Genomic DNA, 22,242 nt, shown 5'->3' on the forward strand with positions numbered 1-22,242 from the left:
TGTCCTCGCCAGGACCGCTTGGACCGACTGAAGTGGGGTATTGTGGGGCACTGACAGCCACTCAGGGCTCACAGCTGGAGCCCCCTCCCCATCCACTCTGGGGGTGACAGGCCCAGCTGTGAGCCCCGCCCAGGCTCAATTTCACAGCACAGAGCCCACCAGCAGTGAAATCGACATTCTTGTCGTGCCGCTATTGTCTCCACTCAGAGCAGCCCCACTCTGACAGCTCTGGGTGCTCTGTGGGGAGCTGAGAGCCCAGGCTGTCAGCCCCTGGCAGCTGGGCTCAGAGCGGGGAGCCCAGGCAGCGGCCTGGCTGGGAGTGGGGAGCCGGGAGGAAGCAGGACTCCAGGGAATGGGGACAGCAGCCTGACTGGAAGCCAGGAGCCTGTGGGGCAGCAGGGGTCCCAGTGGGGAGAAGGGAGCTCCAGCTGCAGCCTGCTGGGAGTGGTAGCCGGGAGCTCGGGGGGGCAGCCGGGCTCTAGCTGGAGCCCTCCACCCACCGCAGGGTGACAGTCCGAGCAGTGGGCCAGGCGCAGAGTTCACAGCAGGGAACCTATCAGCCTTTCTTGTCAATTTCACAGTTCCAGCAGGGAGCCCTGAACTTGACAAGGATTTTAGCCAACAGCAGTGTCTACAGGGACACTGGGTTGCACTGGCTTCACCAACATAAGGCCTACACCGCTCGTCAAGGTGGAGTTATGATGTCAGTGCAGCATGGCACTGACACTGGCGGGAGCAAGGCTGCAGTGTAGACACTGACATAGTTAGATCAACATAAAACTGCCTTACGTCGACCTAACTCTGTAAGGTAGACCAAGTCCCAGGGTGTGACTTGTAGGCTGACTGGGGGCATTCTAGAGGAGCAGCTGTAGCTGCAAAGCATTGCAGGGCATCCGGGGTGTCAGGGCAAGTGGTAACAGCCCTTTACCGATCTGGACTGCAGCCCCGAACCCCATCACAATTCTATTAAATAGAACAGAGAAGTCCAACCAATATGTATCGATAATTTCTTGCAAAAATTTATGACAAAACCGATATGAAATGATTCAATTTAAGCAAATCAGCATTTTCCGATTCAATTTAAGCACTGGAAAATGTTGAACCAGTTCTAGTTATCACAGTGCTGTGCACGTTGGAAAGCTCCACCCTTAGAGTACACTGATAGATGTACTGTAAGCCCTGATGTTCTTGGAGGGTATTCAGGAAACAATAAGCCCAATATCATACATAATATAAACTCCTCACATCATCCAGAGTCGAGAAGGCTCCTCACAAATGAGGGGTATTAATCTTGTTACAAATGTTTACTTCTTGACTTAATGTATGTTTTTGAAAGCAATAGCAGGCAAATGCCATAAGCAAATAACTTGCCAACAATGTTCTTATAATGTGAGCATTTCGATACAGGAAAACAAATGTAAACACTCAAAGAAAAAAGCTCTTTCTTGGTGCAGCATCAGGCAAAGCAACTTGTGGTGCATCTTCCTTCAAAATGTAGGCAAAAATACTTGAAGGAACTAACTAATACAATCACAGAATTCTATAAGAATTGAAGGAGACAGTTTGGTCTGGTATATTGAGCACTGGCCTGTGAATTGGGAAGCATGGGTTATAGTCATGGTTCTGCTGGGTGACTTTGAATAAGTCACTTTCCCCACACTGTGCCTCAGTTTCCCCATCTGTAAAATGGGGACACCGATAGGGCCCTCCTTTGTGAAATGCTTTGAGATCTACTGATGAAAAAGCTGGGTATTATTAATGATAAATTCTAGCAAACAGTGAAGAAATCTAAACAGAAAAACTAGTGTATAAGTAATGATGTAACTATTACGAGCTAATTTTCTGTGGACTGTAGGTTTCCCTGTTAATCATGAAGCTACATACCACCTTGTCTATTCCTCCATGCAAATACACTGGCTTTGGTGATGGAATCAAAGTTGGGCCGTAGGACGAAATGGGATCAGGAAGGGAGCTGGAGAGGAAGGGTGGCCCAGTGCTTAGTCTCTGCTACGCCACAGACTTCCTGTATCATCCCGGGCAAGTCATTGAGCTTCTCTGTGCCTCAGTTCCCCATCTGCATAATGGGATGAGATTGAGTTTTGTTTTGTTCCTTACCTCTGTAATTTTAAATGCTTCAGATCTCTCTCTGGTTGCCAGGGTTGGACTGGGTATGTGTTTGGAGACCTACCCGCATCGGTGAACTCGGTGTGGTGCACTGCGTAACGTGGCTATGCTTCACATACAAAGTCATGTGTTTCACTCTTGACCATGTAGGTCATGGCAAGTCATCCATGAAAGCAAAGAGTGTCTCTCTCCGGTTTAAAGGATGGATGCAGCAGAGGGTGGGAAGTGGAAGAGAGGGACCAGAGACATTATTTATCTAGAGAAAAAATGAACAAAAAGTCAGCCACCCCGATGTGAGACATCCCAGAAGCTCTCCAAAGGGCTTACTTGGTTAGAAACTGTAATTGCAGAGTTCTTTGTTTTTTTCTTTTTAACCACTGTGAGAGCCTACACACAATCCTGTGGAATCCCAATGCGTTGGCTGGACAGCTGCAGTTCCTAGACAGTTACCATCTAATGGACAAGCGATTGCCACAGAGGGAAATGAAACTGAGGTGAAGACTGGCAGAAGCGTCTCTCTCCCATCCATGGGGGTGGGGGGACACAGGGATTTGCTTAATAATCTCTTCTGGAACCGAGAGCCTTCTGGGGAATGTGGGGCAAATGCAGAAATAGTACGTGAGGCAGTGTGTGTTACACATCAGTAGGGGGACATTAGAGAGTCTAAGGGCCACATTCACTCTTGTTCACTATCAATAGTACCAAGGTAGCGTGACTCTCCCCCAGGCACAGAAATGGCATGAAGTCAATGGCAAAACATGGAACAAATCCTGAGTAAGTCTATATTGATGTAACTTATGTGAAGAAGGGATCAAAGAAGGTGCAAAAAAGGTGTAACAAAGTGGAGGAAGTGCTTTACCTTATGCCTTTTTATAACCTCCCATTAACTGCTTTTCCTGCTGGATCCCTGTCAGGTCTGGATCCCCACTTTGAACTTTAGGGTACAAATGTAGGGGCCTGCATGAAAACTTCTAAGCTTAACTACCAGCTTAGCTCTGGTTCGGCTGCCACCATTTCAATGGATTCCCTCCCTGGGAAGCCTTGAAAAACCTTCACCCATTCCCTGGTGAAAACAAATCCAAACCCCTTGGATTTAAAACAAGGGGAAATTAACCATTCCCCTCCTTCCTCCCACCAACTCCTGGTGAATCAGTTCCAACCCCCCCTGGGATCTACAACAGGGAGAAATTAACCATCCCCCCTCCTTCCTCCCACCAACTCCTGGTGAATCAAGATCCAAAACCCCTTTGGATCTAAAACAAGGAAAAATCAATCAGGTTCTTAAAAAGAAGGCTTTTAATTAAAGAAAAAGGTAAAAATCATCTCTGTAAAATCAGTATGGAAATTAACCTTACAGGGTAATCAAACTTAAAGAGCTCAGAGGACTCCCCTCTAGTCTTAGGTTCAAAGTACAGCAAACAAAGATAAACACTCTGGTAAAAGGTACATTTACAAGTTGAGAGAAACAAAGGAAAACTAACACGCCTTGCCTGGCTATTTACTTACAAGTTTGAAATAGGAGAGACTTGTTTAGAAAGATGTGGAGAACCTGTATTGATGTCTGGTCCCTCTCAGTCCCGAGAACGAACACTCTCCCAAACAAAGAACACAAACAAAAGCCTTCCCCCCCCCAAGATTTGAAAGTATCTTGTCCCCTTATTGGTCCTTTAGGTCAGATGCCAGCCAGGTTACCTGAGCTTCTTAACCCTTTACAGGGAAAAGGATTTTGGAGTCTCTGGCCAGGAGGGATTTATAGTACTGTACACAGGACAGCTATTACCCTTCCCTTTATAGTTATGACAATCCCTTTCCAAATTCTTCCCTCCTTTTCATGGGTATAACTCCCATTAACCTCTCATTGTAGTTTCACCATGTAACTGAGAATGAAATATGATCTTTGGTGGGTAAGAGACAGCAACTCAGACTCACAATGTGCAATTTACTCCACCTCACCCCATCAGTTTTACACCCTCTCATAAACTTGTTATAATCTGAGGGGGGCCGAGGAGACGGGACAATACTAATTCTAAAAATCTCTTTATAAAGGAGAAACAGAAACAGAAAACAGCTTTCCCAAGTTCACTGCGTACTACAAAAAGCAATATTCATTTTCTCGCTTTGCTGTCTCCGCAGATCTGCTACACTAATAAAAACTCCCTTCCCAGAGCAATGTTGGCCTCAACTGAAAGATTTTTCTGTCTCTCTTTCTCTGCCACTGTGCTATATATGGAAAGCAGAAGCTATTGTAATACAAAAACAGTCATATTTTTTCAGTTCCCTCAACACCTAACCACAAACCCCCAATAATATCTGCTAAATAGAAACCGAGGAAATCAGTTAGGTGAATTGATTTCCCCCCACTACCAAACTTTCAGGAGGCAATCAAGTGAAGAACAGAGAAAAGTTATTTAAAAAAAAACGGTAATGTGGCAAAATCCTTTATTATATTATTATTACTACAATCACCATGGTTCATAGATAAAAATAGAAATGTGTGTGTTTTCATGTAGAGCATCTGTCTACAGATTTAGTTGGTGTTGGTCCTGCTTTGAGCAGGGGATTGGACTAGATGACCTCCTGAGGTCTCTTCCAACCCTAATATTCTATGATTCTAACTATTGTACATTCCATCGTTATGGCTTTTGTTTCTTTGTTCTAAATTGCCTGTCACTGTGGTACCGTAAGCAACATCTAACATACGAAAGAGAGTGCCCTTAATGGAAACCTTCTCAGAGCCTCCCTTGTTTCTGGTGTACATCTTATTCCTCTGGCTTTATTTGTTCCTTCTTCTTCCTACTAGTGTGACATTGGGCAAGTAACTTAACTGATCCTCTGCTTCAGCTGCAGATTTTTAAAATGGGAATTATATCTCCCTTCTATTCAGGGGCATTGTGGGGCTAACATCCATTAACACAGGAGCGCCGCTAGCTTTTCTGCCGCCCTAGGCGGCGGAAGGTCCCGCCCCGAAATGCCGCCCCCCACAGAGGTGGCAGAAGGTCCCACCGCCAAAATACCGCCGCGTCCGCCGCTCCCCAAATTGTAGCACCCTAGGTGACCGCTTAGGTCGCCTAATAGGTTGCGCCGGCCCTGCATTAACAGTTGTGAAGCACTCAGATTCTATGATAATGAGCCCCATCTAAGAAGACTGACAGAAAACCCTCCCCTTTGTGAATTAGATCAGTGTCATTTATCCCAGTTTGGGGGAACCGAGGCATAGAGAGGTTAAGTAGTTTGCCCAAGGCCACATAGTGGCTCAGTAGCAGAGTCAGAGATTGGTCGCAGGAGCCCTGGCTCTCAGTCTCCCTGCTCTAACCAACTGACCACAGTCTCTCTTTAATTATATGCTGCTTTTTCATTACTGGTGGCTCTACTCCTACTATTTGTGGAGGGTTTTATTTATAATTTCATAAAGGGAATTATTGTCCCTCTGCGGCTTTCATCGTGGTATCGCATAATCCAGGGTTACTTGGAAATAATTGTGTGGTTTATTGTTTATTTATGTTAACAAAGATGAATGTTCTTATAAAGTATTGTTTGAGAGTTTGCTTTAATATTTCCTCTGTTTTCTGCTCTGGAGATTAATACCTCGAAACTCTTTTAGAGGTGATTGGGTTCCCATTCCCCCTCTATAGGTGTGGATGCAGAGAAACTGGCAGCTGTTTATTTTCTAAGTGGATCTTTGGGGTGTTCTATTTTCTTTGCAAAATATCCTGCTTATGTGGATTTGCTATTTGCAGAGTCTTTTGAGAAGTCTTTCCTTGTGCCAAGCAGTTTTGAGGTTAGAAACAAACTGTTTATGAGGGGAAAAAAACCCAACCAACCAACCAACCTCCTTCCCCACAACACACACACGGATTAAACACATAAACCCTTCATTTATGAGTCTTACCAACTGGGACCAAGGTTAATTGTTCTTATCCCCAGCTGTATACTAGTCTCAAACATTATGCAATTTAGTTCTCATCAAACTGTCCATCCTGGTGTCACTTTGTCTCAACTACAGAATCTCAGTGAGAGGAACGGGCCGCAGCAGTAGGGACCATACCTTGATCCTGTACGGATACATGGCCTGACGTTTGTGATTCAGACACATTTGGCTCTCTGCCTCTTCAGGATAATCAGGGGTCGGTTCTGTGTTCAGCCAACCCTGCTGCATCACCAGAGGCAGATTAAGGTTTCGTGGAGCACTGGGCCAGAGCAAGTGGGGGGACCCCTCCCCACACCTTCCCCCTGCAGCCCCACCTATGGCCCTACACCATTCAGTCCCTTCCCCCTGCGGCCCCACCCCTGTTCCACCTAGGGTCCCCCCATTCCATCTCCACATTGTGGCCCCCCATTTACTCCTTTCTGCTCTCCCACTGCAGCCCCAAGACCAGAGAAGCTCTGTCCCCCCCACCTCCCCGCCAGGGCACTGGGGCATCCCCCATGCTGGGGGACCAGGGTCGGGGGTCTAGGGCTTCTCCCACCCCGCCTACCTAGCACTTCTTCCAGGGAGCGGTGTCAGGGCACGGGGGCTTCCCCCACCTGGCACTGCTGCCAGGGAGCAGAGTGGGGTCAGGGCATGGGAGCTTGCCCCACCTGCTCGGCGCTGCTGCCGAGGAGAAGGTTCAGAGTGCAGAGACGTCTCCTGCCCTGCCCTGCCGCACCCTGCCGCTTGTCTGCTGGGGACGGGGTGCCCATTTTTCCAGGGCCTCCCAATTGGCTGGGACCCCTGGGCATAATTCGGGAAAAATTAGTGGGTGCTCTGCACCCACCGGCAGCCAAGCTCCCCCTCCCCCAACCTTGCCTCCTCCCCTGAGCATGCTGCATCCCCGCTTCTCTGCCTACCTCCCAGCACTTGCCGCCGCAAAACAGCTGTTTCGCGGCGTAACAAGCTCTGGGAGGGAGGGGGAGGAGTGGGAATGTGGCGCGCTCAGACCCTCTGCAGATTGGGCACAGAGAGGAACCGATGAAACCCACTGCCCAGCAGGTCACATTTGCTGGCTGCTGTGGATTCTTCTTCCTCTTCTCTCTTCCCTCGTTCTCTCTTTAACCCCAATGGGCCTGGCTCAAAGCCCAGTGAAGTCTATGAAAGGATTTCCGCCCATCTTAATGGGCTTTCAGTTGGGCCCACCATGTATATGGCGCAAGCAATGGCAGTAAAATCCCTCTCCCTCACTTATTTTGCTTTGCCGAGTGCCCCAGCACATGGCCAGGGCCACAAAGAAAAGTCATGAAGAGATCATAAACATGGGAGATTTGACGCTATTTCCACAGTGTCCGTTTTCAGTGTATTACGGGATTGATGAAGAAAGTTCAGGTGTGAGATTCCTGGTCGTTCACCACACAGCATCCACCTCTGAATAGAAAACATGGGCACAGACAGGCCTTTGAAAACAAAACCAACACAGGCACCCTCCAGCCTTACACTGTAAGCCCTTTGGGGGCAGGGACAGTCTTTCTGATTTGGGTTTGTACAGCGCCTAGCACCCTGGGGTCCTGGTCCATAACTAGGTATCCTTGGTGCTATAGTCATAATTAATAATAGTCGGATTACATTCAGCTGTAGTCCCAGGTCACTCCTAGACACGAGACGGCGTTGCCTATGGATCCCCAGAGCTGAGACAACAAAACCCACTGTACTCTGGCTCTAAGCTTGAATCCTCCGTTTATCAGCTCTGACATCTCTCTGCCGGGCTGGAGTGTGGAGGGGGGGAAGGTCATTGAACCCATTAGCAAACCAAAGCTGTGCCCACTGCTGCCAAAGGCAATACAAGAAGCCAGAGAGCTCCTTTCTGAATGAGGCTGGAGGAGGGGGTTGCAATGGAGAAATCAGGAGAAAGAGAGCAAACGAAGCTTCCAGCTAGAAACGGCTGAAGAAGGCTGAGCAGTATTCAGCTTCACTGCTGGCTCCTTGCGAACCTTGGTTTCCCCACCCCGGGCACAGGTCACATTGCTGGTGATTGGTTTCAGATTGTGCCTCCACATCTGCAGGGTTCTGGAAAAGCTTTGTGCTCAGATGTGGAGATTTTGACGTTGATGTGACTCAAAAGAAAAAAAAAAAGCTGAATGTTGGTATTCGCACAGGAAATGAGCGGAACCCTCTCCCATTAAATTTAATGAGCGTTTTAACTGCCCCATGGCTTTTCTTTTGTTTAAAAAAAAACAATAGGATTCTCAAGATTTGTTTTCCATAGTGTTTGAGGTTAAGAAGCTGCACGTTTCATGCCACTATGAAGCAACCATAGTAATTAGAAAGTAATCACTGAGGTCTGGTCTACACTAGAGAGGGGTGGGTGGGAAATCAATCTAAATTACGCAACTTCAGCTAGGTGAATAACGTAGCTGAAGTCGATGTACTTAGATCTACTCACCGCGGTGTCTTCACTGCGGCGAGTCGACTGCTGCCGCTCTCCCATTGACTCCGCCTGCACCTATCGCGGCGGTAGAGTATAGAAGTCGATGGGAGAGGTCGATTTATCGCGTCTACATTAGATGCGATAAATTAACCCCACTGGATTGCTCGCTGCCCGCCGATCCGGCAGGTAGTATAGACATACCCTGAGATCCCCCTGCTTCCCTTATTTACTCTGAGAAGCTAGGTTTCAGAGTGGTAGCTGTGTTAGTCTGTATCAGCAAAAACAACGAGGAGTCCTTGTGGCACCTTAGAGACTAACAAATTTATTTGGGCATAAGCTTTCATGGGCTAAAACCCACTTCATTTTTCTGAGAAGCTAGTGGGTGGAAGGAAGAATGATCTTGTGGCCAAGGTGCTAGATTGAGGTTAAGCAGATCTGGATCAGTTCCCAGAGGTAGTATGGACTCCCTGTGTGACCTTGGACAACTCAATCTCCCAGTGCTCAGTTTCCTATCTGTGAAATGGGTATAATTATGCTTCCCAGGCTTATAGGGAATAGTGTACATTTATTAATGAATCTGTGTGTGGGGCTCAGATACTATGAGGATGGGGACCAGATCTAGGGGGGAGGGATAGCTCAGTGGTTTGAGCATTGGCCTGCTAAACCTAGGGTTGAGAGTTCAATCCTTAAGTGGGCCACTTAGGAATCTGGGGCAAAATCAGTACTTGGTCCTGCTAGTGAAGGCAGGGGGCTAGACTCAATGACCTTTCAGGGTCCCTTCCTGTTCTAGGAGATGAGATATCTCCATTAATTTATTTAGATACTTAAGATGGGTGAGGATCAAGGAAAGGGATGGAATTAAAGGTAAGGGCCCAGTGGGCTAATGAACCAGGTATGACAGGGAAATGCATCCACAACTCCCCATCCCTCCAGTATGGACCACAACTAAGACAAAGGCTGTCTTCTCCACCCACCTGGAGAAGGAACTAACTTCTTGAATGAGGTTTGTGCACTGCCATTCTTGGAATGGAAACCGACGCCCCCTTGATTTGCCTCTGCGTCTCCACTCTTCCAATTGTACGGCTTAGTCTAGTGCCACTGAAGTCAATGGGAGCTTTCAACCTTACTAGCAGCAAGCTCAGACCCCTAGCTCTCTGGCTCATGTACTCCACAGCACGGGCTTTTCTTCTTCTTCTTTTAATTCCTCCTCTATATTTTAAGCATTAAAAGAAAATAAAAAGGCTGAGTTGGTGGCTGGGCTGCAGCTCCCTGTGTTGCTACCTTGAGAATATCATTTCAGGAGCAACCTCCGTGCCTTCGCTTCCCAGCCTGCCGGAGCATAGCAGGTAGAACTGAGTCCTCCAGGAGGGATTCTGGCTACCCCACACTGCACCCCTCCAGCACAGACTGTGGCTGAAAAGTCACTGTCACGGTTACAGTGCAGGCTGCCTCTCTCTCCTCTGTCTGGTCTCTGAATGCACCTCCTCAGTGGGTCAGGCTTTCACATCTCCTGGGGTGAAATCCTGCGATTCTCCCACTCTGAGACCGGGCCCTGGGCTTCAGCCCGCTGTGTATCAACTGTGCCTATTCAGCAGGCCTGCCTGGATTGGGCAGCCACCGCAAGTCTTCCCTTCGGGAGTTTGTGACTGGTGGGTAATACAGGTGACCAGGCAGCTCTCTCAAACCAAAGTATTGTTTAATCTTAACTGCAGGAACTGAGCATAAGAGAAGGAATTTAACACTACAAAAGGCCTATGTGCATGTCTGTCCTACTCTAAGCCCTGTGGATGTGGGCCAGGCCGGTTTTGCTTCTCCAGATCGTCCAACCCAGTTTGCCTTTGTGTCAGGATGTTCTCCCTGAACCACCACATGACAGCTGCCTCCCCCTCTCTCTAGAGAGCAGCTTATTAACTGTTTAGTGTCCTTTTGATCTTTGGGCTCCCAGCCTTGGCAAACAAGTCTTGTCACTTTGGCTGGAGCCTGGAAGTAGCATTTCCCCAGATAATAGCTCAGGCATTGTCTTTTAGTCACTCTCTGTGTGGTTATTAGGAGGCTGGTTCTCTAGAAATCTAGAGTCATTTTGTTGCCCTCCTGCTAGTTTCCTAACAGCCCTGCTATTAAACTAAACCAACACACGCATTCACTAAACATTTCAAATAATCCAATGCAGCCATAGCATGAATCCAAACAACCCAGTCACATACGGTATTATTACAGATTAGTCCCGCATCCTTCCTAGCCACATGGGAATGTAATTAGACCGGTTAAACAAAACTGGTTTAACTAAACTGGTGCAAGTTTGTGTGTAGACAAGACTTAAACCATTATCTACCCAGGGCCGGCTCCAGGTTTTTTGCCGCCCCAAGCAACAAAAACAAAACAAAACGGAGTGCTGCCGCCGAAGCAAAACAAAACAAACTAAGAAAAACGGAGTGCCGCCGCCCCTTGAAAAGAGCCGCCCCCAAAGGGCCGGAATGCCGCTCCTTGAAAAGTGCTGCCCAACCACATGCTTGGAACGCTGGTGCCTAGAGCCAGCCCTGTATCTACCAAAGCCAGTTCAATAGAATTCACAGCCATCACTACAAGTACAGTGACAATTTGGGTCTTCTGATCCCTTCCACAAGAACAGGAACTACCCGTTCTCACAACGCTTTCACTAACCTAATGCAGGAACATTCCAACTCCTCTGTGGTCGGCACACTATTTCCATGAGTCGTGTTGTAAGTAGATAGCATTGCGTCAGCCCCACATGCCAGAAAGCAAGTGCCCTGCTCAAGGGTGTGGTTCAAGGACTTCTGGATTTTTGAGTGGAGTCAGGCACGGTTGGCATAACCATACAGTTGGAGTTTTTAAAAATGGCTCTGTGCTTTGGTTTGGCTCAGCCTGTGCTGAGTTTGAAGGCAGACAGGATCATCAAAGGATGAACTGAGCGTTTAGCCATTGTGTGTCTATCCTGATTTGGTGGCCACAAGACAAACTGCTGTAAGGCAGTTTTGGGTATGGGAGACATATTGTAGGACGATTGCTTTTAATAACCCTGTTTTCATTAGGATTTTACGGGAATTAAAATTACAGCCCTAATTCTTCAGCGATTTCTTTTTTCGATAGGCACATGCCTGATTTGGAGAAAACATGGAAGCTGACATTTCAGTGTCTCAGAGCTGGCTCCAAGCAGGTTGTTTCAATCATGTCCTTCATAACTTGTTAATTTCCAGCCTGTTTAGATTGCATTTCCATCCTGGTTGGAGGCTGGTTGTAGAAAGCAATTGGATCATATTGGAAACATGCTCTTATGGTTGATTTCACAAGGAGCCTGGTGGAAATGTGCTTTGTACAAACATTTTGATCACCATGGGGACAGGGAAGGAGGGGCTTTCCCTCTGCACTGGGATAGCCAAAACAGAAAGTCAGTTCTGTTCTTGAATGTTGAATCAGCAAGTTTGGGAAATGCAGTCTGAAAAACACCAAGAGGAAAGTTCTTCCCGCTAAAACTGTCTGTAGCGCTCGTAGGGTTGCCAGGGGTCCAGTTTTCAATCGAACAAAATTGGAAAGGGACCCTGCCTGGCCCTGTCAAAATGAATGAGTGAGGATGGGGGAGAGTGAGCGACGGAGGAAGGGGGAATGGAGTGAGCAGAATGGGTCCTTGGAGAAGGGGTGGGGTAAGGATGTTTGGTTTTGTTCGGTCAGAAAGTCAGCAACCCCAAGTGTGGTCCTGCTCAGGACAGTTTCTAAGAATCAGATTCTCAAAGGTATTTCGGCTCCTAACTTCCAGTGATTTCAAAATACCTTTGAGGATCTGGGCCTAAATCCCCAAGAGGCTCTGAATATCCAGATTATTTAATGATATTTTAATTGCAGCATCTTATTCAACCACTAGACATCTCTGTACTGTATAGAGGGTGTAACCCTGGTAAATGTAGAGAAAAAGCTGGTACTCAAGCTGTGTGGAAACCTGTTTGTTTGTGTCTGTCTCAACATCTCTGTGATTCCATATTATGCCACATTTCCAGCTATGTGTGCACTGCCACAGTTATGTTATGCTGTGCAATGCTGTGCTAGGGAGAGCTGAACTACGTTCGCAGGCCAGATGCCCAGAACCTTGTTCCAGATAGCAAAAAACAAACTTCCAAAGGACGGCAGTTTGGATTGGGTTCAGGCAGGATACATACTTGAGTGCTGGGATCAGAGACAGGCACACACTATTATATTCAGATCTGGAGTTCAAACACTCTGGACCTGGGAATGAAAGACAGGAGTCCTGACTCTCGCTCCTTTCCTCTAACCACTCTGTCATGCTGAATGTGACAACTTCTTCCTCAAAAGGAGGAGATCTTTCAGTAGGACATTATGGGAGTTGTCATTCACAAACCCTTAATGATCAGGAAAGAGTGCTGGCCAGCACGTATAGTGCATTTTACTTGCAGTAATGCATACACAGACACAAACACACTGCTTTGTTTGTACTTTACACCCAGGCAGGCCAGCTTAAGACTCTCCTTCCCCCTCCTGCCCACTTAAAATTTCTTCTCTCACCAAACAGGATAATTCCTCTCCATCACATTGAGAGCACTGATCTTAGCACAGGTCCGATCCGACTCCCATTGAATTTGCTCAGGCTGTATGTGAGAGGTGTGTTAAAACAGGAACAAAAACTATAGAAAGGGATTTTACATAGGGAAAGCGGGGTGGGGGGGTGTTTCCTTTTGATGAAATAGGAGCTGGGCACAGAAAAGAGGAAGATCCCCAAAATAAAGCCATTGTTATTCTGGGATAAGAAGGGGAAACAATAACCTGTCTCCTTCTACTGCCTGATGTCCCCTTACCTCCACCCCCACCCCCACTATACTCTATCCTTACACACAGTCCCAAGTCTGTTCAAATGACCTTGCAAGGAATCCATAACCCCTGCGATGCTCGGCAATTTTTCTACTCTGAGCCTTAGGCTATGTCTACACTATGCAGCTTTTAGCGACATGGCTGTGCCGTTATAGCAGTGGCGTTAAAGGCCGCAGTGTAGCTGCTGTTTGTTGGTCGGAGAGAGCTCTGCCACCGACAAAAAAATTCCACCCCCAACGAGAGGCGGTAGTTTTGGCGGCAGGAGGGTGCTCCCCGACAAACTGCCGTTCACCCCAACGCTTATCATCGACAAAACTTGTCTTTCGTGTGTGTGTTTTCGTTAACACCTCTGAACGACAAAAGTTTTGTCTTTCACTTGCCAGCATAGACAAAGTCTAAATCATACTGGAGGGAGGGTTTGCTCTCGTTGTCTGCCTCTCTTCAGCTCCCTTCCTTCCTTTCTTTCATTCCTTCTTCAATGCAAAATCAGTTTTCGACAAGAACACAAATGATCCCCTGAGTGATTTAATAGCTTCTGGGTTGAATGAAAATGGTCTCATACACCTAATTCAAACAGCTGGAATATATATCTTCTCAATGAGCTCTCAGTTGGAGGAGGAGGAAAATGGAACACGGAACACACACACACTCTCTTTCTTTTCCCAAAATGTTCAGCAGGCAAGGACCGGGTATAGAATGTCAGACAGGAGCTGGGGGTAGTGGGGAGAGGGAGGAAACGTATTCCCCAGAGGAAGAGGAATGAATGGGGGTTGGACACACACAGACCTGCATTTTTGGGGGTGATCAACAGAAGAAAATGTTAAAATATACAAAGAAAAGAAAAGCCCACTCAAGAGGAGACAGCATCAATTAGGGTCTGCCCTTCTCTGGCAGTCTGCAATCAGGCATTGTCAGAGGGGGCTTTACACAGTATGTTCTTTGTAGCGGCTGCTAGATTTCTATTCTTCCTGGGACCGGCAGTACCAGGCATGGGGGAAGGGGAGAATTGCAGAGGTCTGTGGGTTGGAGGGGAATAAGAAACAGCTCAAGCATAGATTTCCCCTTAGACCTTGGCAATAGACATGCATGCTGGCGGGTTGACTTAAGGTCTTTTGTCAGGGCCGGGGGAGATGAATTTAAATCCCACATTTGAAGGCAAGATAACATATTCTCTAAGGAGTGCAGACTGTTTGCTTTCCATTTATCAGTGCAGACTGGTTGGGAATGGGGTGGATAACCTTATGCCCTGGGCATCCCCTCCATCTTCTGCTGTTGACACACATTGGAGATGCACCAGGGATGAATCTGCTCTATTTTGTTTTCCCCAAGCAGCTGGCTCTGTCATGGTAAGGGTTTTTGCAGGGAAATCATTACATGAGAGGTTTTCTTAGGCATAAAACCCCACCTGAACCCTCTCCAAGCTTTGAAGACCTGATTCTCCAGTCCATAACACAAGTTTTAATGGTATAATTCCATTGTTTTCAGACCCCAAATCAATGAATCTGGAACAAATCCTAGAGGATTTAGTAGAACATAAGAACCTTCCTATATATTTTTTTAACATCCTGTACCATAGAATAAAGAACTATATCCCTGCTCTAGAATTCTATAATGGTTTTTTTTTAAAAAAAAAAAGAGCTAAAGAAAGAACCTCATTCTCTTAAATTCCATAGATTTTAAAAATAATTTCTGTAAGATCCTATTATTGCCATCCTTATTAAATTCTACAGGAGTTTTCTATTAGTGGCACCAAGTATGTGCAGGGGCTGCTCTGTGTTTTGCAGCCTCATGCACGGCAGTCAGGCGGCTTTCAGCGGTGTGCCTGTGGGCGGTCCGCTGGTCATGCCGCTTCGGCGGCATGCCTGCGGGAGGTCCGCCCATGCCGCACCTTTGGCGTCTACGCCACTGAATTGCCGCCGAAGCCACAGGATCGGCGGACCTCCCACAGGCATGCCGCCTAAGGCTCCCTGACTGCCGCTCCCACAGTGACCGGCAGGCCGCCCCCCACGGCTGGCCGCCCCAGGTACGCGCTTGGTGCACTGGTGCCTGGAGCTGCCCCTGAGAATGTGCCAGCAGCCAGTGAGGACTCTCTTCTATTCTTCATCACCGCCTTCCAAAAGATCATCCCGATAGAATGTGAAATTAGTGAGTTTTGCACAGCTCTGGTTAGTAGCAGATTCAGCAATCCAGTCCAAGAGCCCTGATTCCCTGCCTCCTACTCTCACAGCTGGACAATGCCAGTTCTCTTACTGTTTATATTTTATCACGTCATGCAATCTTTTAGTCCACTTCGGACCTGTGAATGTGAGAGTAACCTCAGTTGAAGAAAGTCCCCGAAGCCAGATCTTCAGCTGGTATTGCTCCATTGACTTCAACAGCCCCATCCTGAAAAGCTGGTCTTGAGTGGACTGCACAAAGAAACTGAAGTTGGTTGGTGCTCATTTTGCTACCCTGATTATTATTCACCCCTTCTCTCCTCTCCCTGTATTTTGTCATCCTCTTATTTTGCAGAGATGAGAACCACTCCCCCCTGATGACTCACCCCAGTAAGCAGGTACCCTAATGAAACATTGCCTCAGTACGAGACTGAAGGCCTCTGCACATTTATTTCTGTTTTCCTACCCAAGTGTCTTCTTCCATCGTCTCCCATTTGGAAGCATCTTTCTGTCAAATATCCCCCTTTCTCAAGGCTCTGAGGTGGAACCTGAATGCAGGGAGCTCCATCTCCATGCAAACTGTGTCCTCCCCAAACTGGAAGCAGCAAAGCACTATCGTGAGCACCCCATTCCACCCCATTCCCCGCCAAACTTCTTTCCAGTCAGCCCCATCCACAGGATGGACTCCTGCTTTCCTTCCACTCTTGAATCCTTCATCTTCCTCCCCACCAAGATGGCCCAGGCTGCGTCGGCCAGCAGTAATTGGCTATGCCTTGAAAAGTAGCCTGCTGCCCTGTGCTCATTCTCCCTGAGCCCGCTCTAACTACGGGATCCTCATCCCAAGGATCTCCCCAGGCTTCTGTGCTCTTCTACTGTCTCGGGCAAAGCTTCAGGGCTTTTTCCAGACAGTCACTTGCTCTCATGCCTACTTGGAGCAAGGCAGGAAATAAGCAGCAGTCATCTCCAGTTTTACTAGATGCTGTGACACTTTTACAGGAATTAATGTCAGTTTAAACTCGTGATGACTGGAAAGAAGATATTTATATCCTGAGAATAGCCAAAGCTGTTTCCTCTGCTTAGTTATTAGGTCTTCAAGTTGAGATAATCCATGTGTTGCATAAAAGGACTTTATTCCCCCCAGATTTGGCCCTTCCCGTTGGGCAATGACAGCCGATTGCACTAAAAGGCGTTCTAGAACCCATGGTGCAGCAGCAACCAACACTCAGTGACAAATGGAACATGTGCAATTGAAGCAAGTCCAATAGGGTTAAACATTGACAGTTCGCATCATGGAAACAGGCATAACAATCCCAGACTCAATCTCCTGCAATTCTGGAGGGTGACAGTTCTCGGAGATGGAAGTGCCACTTGGGATACAAGAAAAATCAATCTGAACTTCACCCAAAGCTAGAATCCGATCGTTTTTGGAAAAGTTAGGTTAGCATTTGCCTCTAATTTTTTCCCATTTTTATGTTCTTCTGTGGTTCTGGCTGGAAGTGGAAGGATCCACTTAACTTGTATTCCCAGCTCATCACTGGCCTGCTGAGTGTTCTTGAGCAAGTCACTTCATCTCTATATGCCTCAGTTTCCCTATCTGTAAAACGAGGATAATGATACTGACATCCTTGGCAAAGTGCTTTGAGCTCTACAGATGAAAAATGCTATATAAAAGCTAGGTGTTAATTAATTAATGAAATCGGAGCTCTTTTGTACATCTGGCCCCAAAAATGTTTCAGGCCCCCAGTTTTCAGTGTGATCCAGGATAAAAATCATTCCACAAGCTAATTCTTCTCCCATTTAGTGAGCATAAACACAATGGCATGTAATAAGCCAGACTGACTATGACTCTCCTTTCGTTTCCTTTTCCCTAGGGACCTATGGTAGGTTTCTAAAATTCCCATCAGAAAACATTCTCTACTCTCACTGTTGCATCACATTCCCATACAGCCTTCATGCCTAAGTTTATTAGAGCAACACATTTATCACAGGCCATCCTCCACTCCTGGTGAAAGGGGAAAAATTCCCTGCTTCATTTCAAATGCCTGGGTCATCTTTAGTATGTTTTTGTTTAGAGGAAATACTTCATGGACTGAGGACATGCAAAACAAGATACAGCTAAGTCTTTCATGAAGACATGGAAGGAAGAATTCCCACCATATGTTTTGGCTACTTAACAGGGGCATTGTTTTAGAATCATAACAATAATGGACAGTTATTTGCATATAGTAGCACCTTTCATCTGAAGGTCTCATGGTGTTTTAGGTTATGTCTACACTAGCACTGATTGCGGTATATCGAATATTGCCCAGGGGTGTGAAAAAGCCACCTCCCGAGTGACGCAAGTCACACCAACCTAAGCGCCAGACTGGACTTAGCTATGTCAACAGAAGAGCGTCTCCTGCCAACATAGCAACCGCCACTCGCAGGGCTGGAGTAGTTAAGCCGTAGCCCTACAAACAACCAGTTAAACCTCAAGGCATGGTAAGGGTAAGTGGTTAGTAGTCGAAGATTTTGCATCCAACATTTTCCATCAAAACTTTTGAAAGAAAACGTGATGTCTGCTTTCCTCAATCATTTTCATATTTCCATTGGAAAACCCCCAAACCTTTAGTGGAAAACCAAACATTTGCTGGGTTTCAGCAGAACATTTTTTAGTTTTCAGAAATTTTCAGTTTTTTGATGAAAAGTTGAAATTTTCAGTGGCAAAAATAAATAAATAAATTCTAACCAGCTCTAGTGTTTAAATAAGCAGTGATTAGCCCAGAAGCCATCCCCTGACAGAACCTTATCAACTATGAGCCTGTCTTCAATTTTCCTTTGATAGGAAAAGTTGTTTTGACATTTGTGGTGGCACAACTCTTTCTTCCTCTGACTTTGGGCTTCCCTGACATTCTGGTTTCCAGCCCAAGTCTGATACAGAGAATGTATGAGCACAGCATAAAGAGATAGATATGTAACACACTGTCTTTGGCCAATACCCTAGAGATGGACAAAGTTAATGTGTCCATATTAATTTCCCCAGATCTATCAGCAGCTTTTGATACTGTTTTGCTGACACACCAGCAGACATTGGCAGTGGTGGATAGAGTAGTTCTTTGAGGTCTCATAACTTTTTTTTGAGAAGCAATTTCATAGACTGGTGCTGGAAATCACCTTTCTGTACACTACCTTTACCGATACACATACACTAGAAACGTAACTCACTCCTTGCTTAACTTCTACCCACAAATGAGAACAACCATCATAGCTGGATGGATCCCACTTCTGATTTTATGCAAAACCAAGTGAACTTAGACAATGCAGAATTTTGCCTGAACCATTTTGCCGTAACCATTTGAAGCTCAAGGAATAGGATACTTAGCATACCATAACTTTTAAAAAATTGCAATCCCAATAGAATGTGAAACTGATGAGCCTTGAACAGCTCTGGTTACGTAGCAGATTCCGGAATGGAATCCAGGAGCCCTGACTCCCAACCCCCCACCACACTAATGACTAGACAACACTAACACTCTTATTGCTCACTTTGTATAACAACTTCCTGCAGTCTTTTAGGCCACTCCAGAGCTGTGAGCACTAGGGTAAGTCCAGTGGGAAAACATCAGAAAAACCATAGGGCCGGATCCTCAGCTGGCATCTATCAGTGCCACTACACTGACTTAAAACAATTGTTACCCTCCATTTACACCAGCAAAGGAGCTGGCCTAAAGGGACATTTCCCCCCATGTTGTTCTGCAGCCCAAATTCCATTAGCTCCATATCATGAGAACTTATAGTGAAACAGCCGTGCAATAAGAACAGAGCAAATTAGTGCAAAAGAGAGAAGGACAGCTGCCAAAACAATCTTTGCAATGTGCCTGTTCTGTGATTTTTGGTGGTGAGATGAGGAGGACTGTTGTACTCCTGCTCACAGCTTCACATGGTGTCAAGAGAAAAGATGAGCTCATCTTTCAGTGACAGACAGGAGCTTGGCCCCTGTTTTTTTTTCACAAACATCACCTTTCCCCAGGGAGAGAGAAATTAAACCCTTGTCTGTCTGAAGCAATAAGTGTCAGTCATCAAATGCAAACGCTCTGCCTTCTAGTCAGCACTTCTCTAGAATGACAAGCAGCTGGAGTGAGAGCAGCACAATAACCCATTGAGTGTAAGAGGGGAGAAAGTTCATTGCCACAGGGCAGTGTTACAGGTCATGCTAAAGTTTAGGAAAGGTAATTAGAGGCCTCATATAATCTGTTCCTGTCACGTCTAGGGTGTAATGGAAAACGGGCCTGCATAGCCAAAGAAAAACACTTGCTATAGGAGTTTAATATACTCTCAGAGACCCTTGTTACTTCAGAACTGCAGACATTTCCAATGTAATCCCCTGATCATGAAGGCGGTGAGAAATGTTCACAGTTCAAAACCTGTTCAGCATGCAGACTTGTGCAATATCCATTGCACAACAAACCTGTGAAATGTAATGAGGTTTTATTGTTGGTGGGGGCATAAAAAAACAACCCATTTTGGAGAAAAATGGACTCGTGTTCACTTTGAAACAGTCCTGCTTCCAAGCAAAATAAAAACTCAACTTCTTTACATGTATTCAGTTAGAGATTAATTTTTGCACTAAAGAAATGAGAAGACTGGCACATTTGGCTCCAGTGTGCTGGTGGAAAATGTTGTGGATCTAATATTGCCAGGAGCAAAATTGTGAATATTTTGGCAAAAAATATTTGCCAAAAAACCCAGTTACAGAATTTCACACACCCCTTACGCCCCAATCCTGAAAGTTGTTCCTGGGAGTCAGAACCCTGCACCCCAAGTCGATAAATATGGTGAAATCTTCAACATTTGTCAGTTTGATGACTTTTTTCCCACAATCTTTTTTTATTTGCATGTTGATGTTTTGAAACAGTCAAAATTCTCATAGAAGTGTCTCTTTCTTTTATGTTTTTTTTGGACCAGATTGAAAAAATTAGAAGTTTTGATGCCATTTTTGGTTAAGATTTCACAGTTCGATAAAAAAAAAAGGATGAAATGTTCATGAAAACATTGATTCATTTTCCAACCAGCTCTGCCCATTGATTTCAATGGTATTCTGCACAGGTATAGGGACCCTCAGATATGGAGTTCATTGCAGGATCAGGGCAATAGTTCATCAGTTCATAGTCGAAGGCCCAAAGATACCTGCAGATCATCTACTCTGACTTCCTGTATATCACAGGCCAACACTACCCAGCCACATGCACACTAAAGCCAGCAATAACATTAAACCAAAATATTACAATCCTCCAAAAACTAAACTATTATTACTGTCCAGTTAGGGTTCTAGTCTATTTGCTGTCATACCAATGGCAGGTTTTTTTTGTTTTTGTTTTTTTTAAATAAGTGAAGACAACAGCTGGAGGTGTTATATAATGGAGAGGTGATGATGACGGACGTAACCCAGCAATTCTGAGAGAGATTGTTATTCTGGCATTATGGCCTGCTGTGAATGTTTGATACATGCCAGATGCAGCGGGGCAACAACAGACAAGCTTGTTTCTTAAACATGAAGATAGGTGGAGAGAATTTGAAGAAAACCAGGGAGTGAAAAGAAAATGGATCTGGATTTTTCCTTATCTGCCAATAAAAATGGAAATCAAAGACTTGTTTAATGCCGGCTTCATCTCACATACTTGGTGTGAAAAGAATCATTGTTTTAAATCTCATTTCCTTTTCAGGTAGTGTGTTTTCTCCACATAAACTATATTTAGGGTGACCAGATGTCCCAATTTTATAGGGACAGTTCCGATTTTTGGGTCTTTTTCTTATATAGGCTCCTATTACCCCCCTCGTCCCGATTTTACACACTTGCTGTCTGGTCACCCTAAGTATATTATATGTTGTGTATTTGGTTGTCGTAGTAATAGAATCTTGTTGTTGCTATGGCAACTGAGTTAGATTATAAGGGGATAGCCCTGCCGGTTTTGGCTAGTTGTTGGTCAGTTCTGTGTGTGGCAATAAAAATGGCTGCTTTTCAAGGTTTACAGCTCTCTGCATCTCAAGTGATTTCTTCCTAAAACTACTGTTCCCAAGGATACAACATTATAGTAGCACATAAAGGCCCCAATTAAGATCTTGGCCCCATTGTGCTAGGTGCTGTACAAACACATAGTAAGTGACAGCCCCTGTTTCAAAGAGCTTTCCATCTAAATACACAAGGCAGACAAAGCACGAGAGAAAGGATTATCCCTATTATACAGATGGGGGACTGAGGCACAGAGTGATTAAATGACTTGCCCAAGGTCACACAAGACGTCTGTGGTAGAGCCAGGAACTGAATCTGGATTTCCTGACTCCCCATCGAGTAGTCTAACCATCCTTCCTCTCTGTGATGAATCTTTTGTTCCATAAATGGACAGGAAGGGATGCTTTATCATTAAAATTATCTTTATTGCTCTCTATTCGGTGTATATGTGTTGGGAAGGAGATAGGGAGAGATGAGAAAGAAAACGAGTGAAAGGAGAACAATGGAAACAGCTGAGAAACATCAGGACGAAAACCATCAGATTCCTTGTTAAAGATGAAACTTCCTTCCATCAGTCTATAAAGACTCTGGGGGAGTGTAATGTCTGAGGCAGATCCGTATTTCTTGAGGAAATAGAAAACAAAAGTTGATGTGAAGCATATTAAGGCATTCACTGTGTAGCAACAACATAGTCTGCTTTTTAGAGCAGGGGACTGTAGTCATGAGGCCTGACTGTATTCCTGCCACCATCAAATGACTTTGGCTAGTCATTTTGATCAACATTTGTAGAAGTAGCCAC

General features: G+C 45.7%; 1 long non-coding RNA gene across 1 annotated transcript; it reads right to left on the minus strand.

Moving 5' to 3' along the window:
• Positions 1-991: 991 nt before the first annotated feature.
• LOC135976494 (uncharacterized) lies at positions 992-3,925 on the minus strand. Its single transcript, XR_010593638.1, has 3 exons — positions 3,631-3,925; positions 2,189-2,380; positions 992-2,074 (listed from the first exon to the last, which is right to left on the minus strand). It is a non-coding gene; the product is annotated as an uncharacterized LOC135976494 (long non-coding RNA).
• Positions 3,926-22,242: the final 18,317 nt, after the last annotated feature.

The sequence above is a fragment of the Chrysemys picta genome, chromosome 18 (assembly GCF_011386835.1).
Source record: "Chrysemys picta bellii isolate R12L10 chromosome 18, ASM1138683v2, whole genome shotgun sequence".
In the NCBI taxonomy this organism is placed as follows: domain Eukaryota; kingdom Metazoa; phylum Chordata; order Testudines; family Emydidae; genus Chrysemys; species Chrysemys picta.